Genomic DNA, 8,994 nt, shown 5'->3' with positions numbered 1-8,994 from the left:
ATTCTAACTTCTAATCAATAGGACTGACATTGTAATGAAACACGCTTCCTGCATTAATTTCTAGTAACAAATACTCTATAAATAATTCGATAATTTAAATGTAACATCAATTATAGAACAACTTTATAACCGAGACAGTCTGAGACTGTGACAGTGACAGTGACAAAGCCCTTGGACCTGATGGTTTCAATTTCGGTTTCCATAAGAAATATTGGGATGACTTGAAGTTCGATTTTCTCAATATTTTAATCGACTTCTATCATTCAGGACTTATCAGTTATGGCTGCAGCTCCTCCCACATTGTCTTAATCCCCAAGAAAAACTCCGTTCAATCCCTGAATGACTACTGCCCAATCACCTTCATTGGTTGCATTAAAAAAAAATCTTGAAAACCCTTGCAAACCGCCTCAAGCAAGTCATCTCAAAAATCATCTCTCCGACCCAATCAGCTTTCCTTTCCGATAGAAACATCCTCGACGGCCCTCTAATGCTAAACGAGATAGTTTCATGGCTGAAAAAAACCAAACGTGAATCTTTTTGCTTCAAAGTCGACTTCGAGAAAGGCCTTTGATATGGTCAATTGGAATTTCGTTCTTTCCATCATGGAGCAAATGTGCTTTCCGTCGAGATGGATTCTATGGATCAAAGGAATCCTCTCCTCCAAATTAGTTGTATTAATCAATGGATGCCCCACCTCTGAGTTCAACTGTGAGCGTGAAATGCCTCAAGGTGACCCTCTTTCATCTTTTCTTATTATTATCGCCATTGAGGCATTCTTCAATGTCTTACAACGTGCCACCAATTTGGGCCTTGTGTCTGGGCTAAAATTACCTAATTACGGCCCTTGTATCTCGCATTTGTTATATGTCGATGATGCAATCATGTTGGGCTCCTAGTCACACACCTACATCGCCAACATCTCGAGAATTCTGAGATGCTTTCATTTAGCTTCCGGGCTGAAAGTTAACCTTCATAAGTCGAGTTTCTATGGCGTAAACCTCCCTCCAGACGCAATCGCCGATGACATATCTTGGACTCGTTGTAGGATCAAATATGAACCTGAAAAAAAAAACTGGACCCTGTCATCCAAATCTTCGAGAACCGATTGTCACAATGGAAAGCATCCACACTTTCCCTTGGTGGCAGAATCACCTTAATCCGTTCCGTGCTTGATAGTCTTCCATCCTACTACTTCTCGCTTTACAAGGCACCGGTATGTATCCTCTCTAAACTCGAGTCTATTCGAAAATCATTTTTTGGGGCGGTTTTTCTAACAGGAGAAAGATCCCGTGGGTTTCTTGGGATAGAGTTATCTCTCCAATTGAATCGGGCGGGCTTGGGTTGGGAAGTTTTCAAATAAAATACCTTGCTTTACTTTCCAAATGGTGGTGGAGATACCGTCAAAACCGCTCCAGTCTTTCGCACGTGTTATCACCTCATTATACTCTTCCCGACGGAACTGCTCCCCACTGCCTTTCAAATCTGACCTAGTGGGAGTTTGGAAAAACATCGTCAATCTAAACTCCCACCTCTCCCCCTTTAATGTTTCTATTGAGCATTTGATCACAGGAAAAGTTGGAGATGGTTCTGAAATTCGATTCTGGATTGATACATGGTGTGGAAATACCCCATTCTATATTTGTTTTCTCGATCTCTTCAAGTTGGAATCTCAGAAGCATTGCATTATTGCAGATAGGTGAACCAACGATGGACGTTTTTCTAACTGGCACTGGAACTGGTCGAGACCACCATCTTCACAACTAGAACTATATCAACTTCAAGACTTTCTCTCCTGGATCTCACGCATCTCCCTAGCTTCCTCAAAAGACATGTGGTTTTGGTCCCAACCATTGGAACTTCCCATGGAAGCGTATTGCACCTTTAAAAGTTAATATGTTCGGATGGCGTCTCGAGATGAATCGAATCCCAAACACTGACCAGCTGAGTCTTAGGCAGATTCCCATCACATGCCTGTTTGCGGACCACTTATGGAGCCTTATCCTGGCTTGGTGTCGCCTCCCTCTTAACAAACCCCAAACCTTCAGAGAGTTGTTCCACCTCCATAATGATCCGCTCATAAGCTTGAGAATTCGCCCTACATCAACCTCATCGTACTTGCATTCTGTTAGACGATATGGAAAATTCGGAATGATCGAGTCTTCTCTAACAAATTACCTTCCGTTCATTATGATTTCAAGGAACTGAAAAGTGTTACTTACCTTTGGTTGTCTAATAGAACCCGGGAATACCACTTATGTCGGGAAAAGTGGTGTAGTTTTAGCCTCGATCCCTGATGTATTTTTTCTATTTCTTGTATCTTGTACTCCTAGCTTCTCGTTAGTCTTGTATCTTGTATTTTTTCATTAATATTAATTTCGAATGTTCAAAAAAAAAAGAACAACTTTATAGCTAAACTAAATGGTACTTTTCGAAGTCTGAATTATAGTTACATCCCAGTATCCCACTATCCAATTTTAGCCGAGGATAATGATAAATCAACCTAATTGTTGGTTAATTACTACTTCAAATTAAAGAAAAATAAAAATAAAAGATGTTAATTAATATCCAAATGATGAATGGGCCAAGGGGGTCCACCAGCCGCTGTGCTGCCCATTGATGTCGGCTAATCGAGGCCTATGGCAAATGAGACATGTGCTACAACCCAAGATATATGTAGCTTACCTATCCTAAAAGAAATTTTCATGTAAACCACTTAAATTGAAAAAAAAAAATATTTAAATTGAAGAAAACCTTAAATTATAACTTTATGTCATATGTGAATTATATAAGTAAACAAATTCGTTTACATATGAACAAATCAATTTATACCCTATATTACCTATGTAAATAGTTATCACATGAATTTTATTCTCAGATTTTAGGTTAAAATTTTGGTATAAAATTTTTTTTCAAAGAATTCATACTGAAAGTTTTCTCTCAAAATGAGAATTGAAGATGAAGATATAAAAATACATGTTGTTGGGTTCAATGTGTCATTGAAAACAAGTTACTATATTAAAATAAGAAAGAAAGTTTTTCATTTAAAAAAACATAAATTTATTATATACGCATTTAAAATACAGAGACATCCCAGTTTTTACCCAAGGTCTTGAGTTCGATCATTAGGGATGATAAGTGTTGGGGTTTTTCCTCTGAATACTTGTAACAACTCATGGTCAACATCTCATAGTGTAACACCCGTCATTTTAAAAACCTGTATTTCAAAAAACTTTGCCAAACGGCATTTAAAAAGTAGCGGAAAAGGATCACTTCAAAACTACTTCATCCGTAACCGGATAGTACCTTTATAAAATGGTGTACTAACATGCATCATCAAAACAATATAAATGAAATCCAAGTTATTGCACCAACATAAATTTCATCATGATTACATGTTCATAAATCGTAAATGAGAGTATCCAAGACATAAGGCTAAAAGTGGAAATCTAAGCATTCAACAAACTATGCTAGTCTTCTTTATTGCATCTACCCACCTCACCGAGCTAATCCTTTCCTAGCTCAAACCTGCTTATCCTAAAGGACACAACATTTTCATAAAAACAAGTGTTAGCTAATAAAATTAGCTAAGTAAGATACACACATTTTGATAAAACGTTCTTCATTTTACTTTCATAAAACTTCGTCATATTTTACTTATCAAAACATAATCACATTACATATCATCCACAACAATCATAGATCAACCCACACTTCCCTTTTCCCACATTGCATCACATTTCATTTCATATCAACATAGACTTACCACTTAAACGTAACTTCATATCATATCTTGGCATATCACACATAAACTTGTCACACGTATTCATATTAGCACATATTCTCACGTCACATTGTGATCTCATAACATAAAGCACATATACTTCTTTCACACATATATCAATCAGCTTAATCAACTTCATCTCACCTCTTACATACCACACTTAAACATATCGCACATATATGTATAGCACATGTAGGATATATACTCCTAATTGTGCCTATCAACAATAAATCATACTTATAATCAACTTAATCTACGTAAGCAACTTTATCAACTTATCATCTTATCAACTTTAATCAACGTATCGGCTTATCAACTTTAAGCAACGTATCGACTTATCAACTTTAATCAACTTTAAGCAACGTATCGACTTATCAACTTTAATCAATTTTAAGCAACGTCTCGACTTATCAACTTTAATCAACTTTAAGCAACGTATCGACTTATCAACTGTAATCAACTTTAAGCAACGTATCGACTTATCAACTTTAAGCAACATATCAACTTAATTCAACTTTAAGCAACGTATTGACTTATCAACTTTAAGCAACGTATCGACTTATCAACTTTAAGCATTCCGTTATGCTTTTAACATGGGTGGTTAGTCACTCCACCCGGAAATACTAGTTCAACGTAACTATGCCGCAAGAAATTACTCAAGCGACCACTTTTTAGTATTCCGTCTTGATGGTTAGTCACTCCACCCGGAAATACTAGATCAACATAACTATGCCGCAAGGAGCCACTCAAGCAACTACGTACGCACTAGCTTTACAACTAGCACGGGTTAAGCTTAACACAACTTATGCTCAAGACTTCTTATCTTTATTAGCTCAGGCAACACTTTCACCTAAACTAATCACTTATCAACATTTTTACTTTACTTTACTTTAAATTAGCTTAGGCTACACTTTCACCTAAACTAATCACTTATCAACATCTTTAGTTTACTTTAACTTTAGGTATATTCATTACCTAATTAGTTCCACATCTATTTCGACGTTTAATATCACTAACGTGCACAACTCATAACATTTCTTACATGTATCTAGTGAACTAGACATTTCACACTTAAATGCCACATATAAGCCATCACATATCACCATCAAGACATATCAACAACATTATCAACAAAGCATAGCTTAAATATATCATGGCAACGTAGTTTATAAGCATCATACTTCATATGCACATATTTACTTCTACTTTAAATGTCAACATATCAACATAAACCATTTCAACAACACATATCATAAACACTTCATGGAAACATCATTGTAATCATCACACTACACATGCATATAATTACTTCAACTTTAAAAGTCATCACAACATAATTAACTACTTTAACACACATAAGATAATCCGATTAAGAGGTTAATTAAAGAAAACTACTTTTGTTGTGCCTCCAGCGTGAGAAAAGTCATGTATCTTACCTGATGACGAGCACAACAATCAATAAGCAACTTTAAAATATCTTGTTTGAGTTCCCGACTACCTATCACACATATAATCAACATGTAACATAAACGGGACCTTAAAGAACATCTCCAAGCTCCCTAAACATCAACATAACTTATATCCAAGGTCTATGGGTCAAATGAGCACTAAAACAAGCCTAAACGACCACCAGACTTGCAAGTGCGTCGCACCCCCCATCAGTGCATCACACCAAACAAACAGAAAACTCAAACCCAGCCCAGGTGCGCCGCACCTCGGGTGCCGACCAGCAAAACCTTTTTTTGTTTTTCTTTAATCTCCTTCTGAACGGTTCCCAAACCTCCACCACGAATTACACCCATTAAATTGACATCAAAGAGGTCACAATTAAGCATTTGAAAACATCAATTAATCCTTGAATAAATTGCATAAATGAATCCCTCTTTTTGATCATCAAAACGACTTGAAACCGCAACGTTTGATTCAAAAACACAATTGAACACACATGGATCTAATTAAACACCTGGGATTCACTTATTTACATATAAAAAACCTTATTCAACATTAAATTTTGCATCTTGACATAGTTAATTAACTCTATTAATGATTTTACTCATGAAAACGTCGTTTTCAACCGGAAACATTAACTTTCAACAACCCCAACCCTCATGGTCGAATCTACAGGGACAAAACCTACTTTAAAACTTAATCAACAATCAATTGATGATATAATACCTGTAGGGTTGATCAACGGATCGAAAACCAAGCAAAAACCCTTCCGAAATACTCCGAAATCGACTATAACTTGAAGATTTGACCTAGGGTTTTATGTGAAACACTTTTCTAGGGTTTTAATCTGATTTCCCAGCCTTTGGGTCGTGCCTTATGCCTTTTATATGCTAGAACAACTTTCAAAACTTTACATCTAGGCCCTCGCACTTCGTTGTTGCCCTCGCACTTCGTTACAACTCGTTTCGGCCCTTAACGGCTCTTTTAACACCTACGGGAATACTTATCGACCTTTATATCTTATCGGGAACATTATTTGACTTCACTAAACATTATCAACTTTGATTCCATTACTTTAAACCACTTTAACACATATCTCACATAAATCATTTAATTCACATAAGCACATACAAAACACATAGTAACTAACAGTCGCTAACGGCAAGTTAACGGTCAACGTCAAAAAGTTTTGGGATGTTACACGTTGTCTACGGTACGTGCAAGGCTTCACCATTATACGGTGAGGTTTCTCTGATGTCGCATAAAGACTGAATGTTTGGAAAAAAATACATATGAGTCGAGAAAAATTGTCCAAGTTTATAAACAAACTAGTCATGATACTCATACACAAGTTTTTAATAAAGAATTTAAGCACACTCTATCACAATTTTTTTTACATATTTTAGACAAAATTATGTCTAAACCAAGGAAAAAATTGCAGAAAATAAGAAATAAGCATGGTTGATGATAATTAATAAGCAAGTGATTGCAACTTCCAAGTCACAGTATTTGTTTCTTATCTTTACTCCCTTATAAAGAAAATACTTCTTTTTATTTTAGGTAATATTCTACCTTTCGCGGCTTGGATAATAAGGGGGTCATTAGACGGTGCGTCTTCCTCCAGAGGGGGGAAAATAGAAACCCCCTGGCTTGATCCGAACTGGATATGGGCAACTGGCCATTCATTGGCTGATCGCTAGGGTTGCCCTCCTATCCTTTAGGAGCCTATTTTTGTTCTTCTTTACCATCTTTCGCGGCGTGAGTGCACAAAACTTTCTGTCGTAGGTTTTTGATTCCAAGTCGGGTCCCACGGATAGCGCCAAATGTTTGTACACCAAACCGTGATTAGGTTTAGAAGAGGGGGTGATGGGTGTTTTTGATTGTTTGTTGGCGATTCCCCGAAGGTAGAGTGAATCTCTTTACGCCACTTGATGTATATGTAACGTGTGACCTATTATGATCGTACTATTGAATGAGTTTTAGGTTTGGTTGATTGCGTTTAGGATGTATCCTGAATGAGTGATGATGCCTTCGTGAGGTCTTATGAATCCCTTTTTATAGGGACGACTTTGGCTTGGGAAATAAGCCAAGATTTAGGGTTTTCCTAAGAGTATAATTTCCATAATTGTCGGCTTCTTTGATAAGAACAAATCCCGATTTTGTAGGGAAGCGATTCTTATCCTCTTTTATCTTCTATGCGACCTTTGTTACGTACAACCTCTGTAGCGTGCTTCATACCTCAGGCAGGGTGTGTCATCAACGACGATTCGTCAGAGTGATTGTTGATAAAATTCACTTTAAAAAAATAGTTATTTCAGTTGCACGAAGAACAATAATTAATTTTTAGAGCATGTAGATTATTTTGGGTTTGGAAACGGTAATGGGATATTTCGTTTAAAGGAGAAATCCCTGCTGTTTACCCATTTACCATGGACTCTACAAATATTGTAGTTCGTTTCATTCAAGAATCAAGATAAAACTTTTGCACCATTTATTTTTCCATCACACAGCAAAAGGTAACATCATCTAAAACCTTTTTTTTTTTTTTAACATCAAAAGAGGAATATTATTAATATGTAAAACTAGCAACCTGCTAGAAAATACATTACAAGGTTTTGAAAGTTTGCAAAAATCAAAAGCTAAAATTAAAATTACTCCATTGCAGCCTGGTAACACGTGAACGGGTAGCTCGACTAGATAGCTAAAGATAACTTATACTTTCAATTCTTTAAACGCGAACCGTATTGATGGCAATTTGGATGAAAAGATATAATTATTCTTGGACTTCCAAATTACCCAAATGTAGGCTAAAAAGATAACCTGAGCGATATCTTGCTTGGAAGGGGATGAAAACGTATCCATCTAAAAAGCATCTTAATATTTACTTGTTAAATGGCATAGTAGTAAATGGGTTAGGTATTTATGAAGTTATAAGAAAGTAAGTTATCCTCCTTTTTTTTGGCAATAAGAGAAGCATGTGCCTCAAAACATACATTATAATATATGGTACTTTTTAAAATACGTTTAAGGTGGAATTCAAGTGCACAATAGGGATGCACAAAATAATCAGTTAACTTAACCGACCCGGTGCAAAACCGGTTAACCAAACCGGTTAGGAATCGATTATTACTATTTCGGTTATAGGTTATTAATAATCGTAGGTTAGGAATCGATTAGGACTCTCGAAACATAAATCGGTTAATAATCGGTTAATCAATAACCGGTTATTTTTACTTAAAAATAACCTATAACCGGTTAACCACTTATATATTAATAATATTTACATTATTTATATATTATTATTTACTTAAATGAATAACATATAGACGACACAATACACATGCGGCTCCTAAAACCCAATAAGTTCCTTTCCTTATTCCCAAAATTCTAAAAACCTAAATTCCCAAAATTCCTTCGATCGATTGATCAATAACCCTCAGCAAAGTAATCAATTTATCTATCAATCATCCAACCGATTCAATACATTCAAACGATTCAACTATTCAATAGATTTATCCCATATCATTCAATCGATTCTTCCATGGCCACGGACTCAAGTGCTCACGATTCTTCTGAAGTTACTGGTTCCAAAACTCAACTAACTGTGGTGAATATCTTACCATGCACGAGGAAAGCAGAAACATGGTCACATTTTGATTTATGCGAGATGTCGAATAAAAAGCAGAAGTCCAGATGCAAACATTGTGGAAATTATTTGGCTCCAGGTGCCAATTCCACTTTAGATGCCCATATTTTAAACCATT

The sequence above is a fragment of the Erigeron canadensis genome, chromosome 9 (assembly GCF_010389155.1).
Source record: "Erigeron canadensis isolate Cc75 chromosome 9, C_canadensis_v1, whole genome shotgun sequence".
Taxonomy (NCBI): Eukaryota; Viridiplantae; Streptophyta; class Magnoliopsida; order Asterales; family Asteraceae; genus Erigeron; species Erigeron canadensis.
This window is presented reverse-complemented; position numbering follows the sequence as displayed.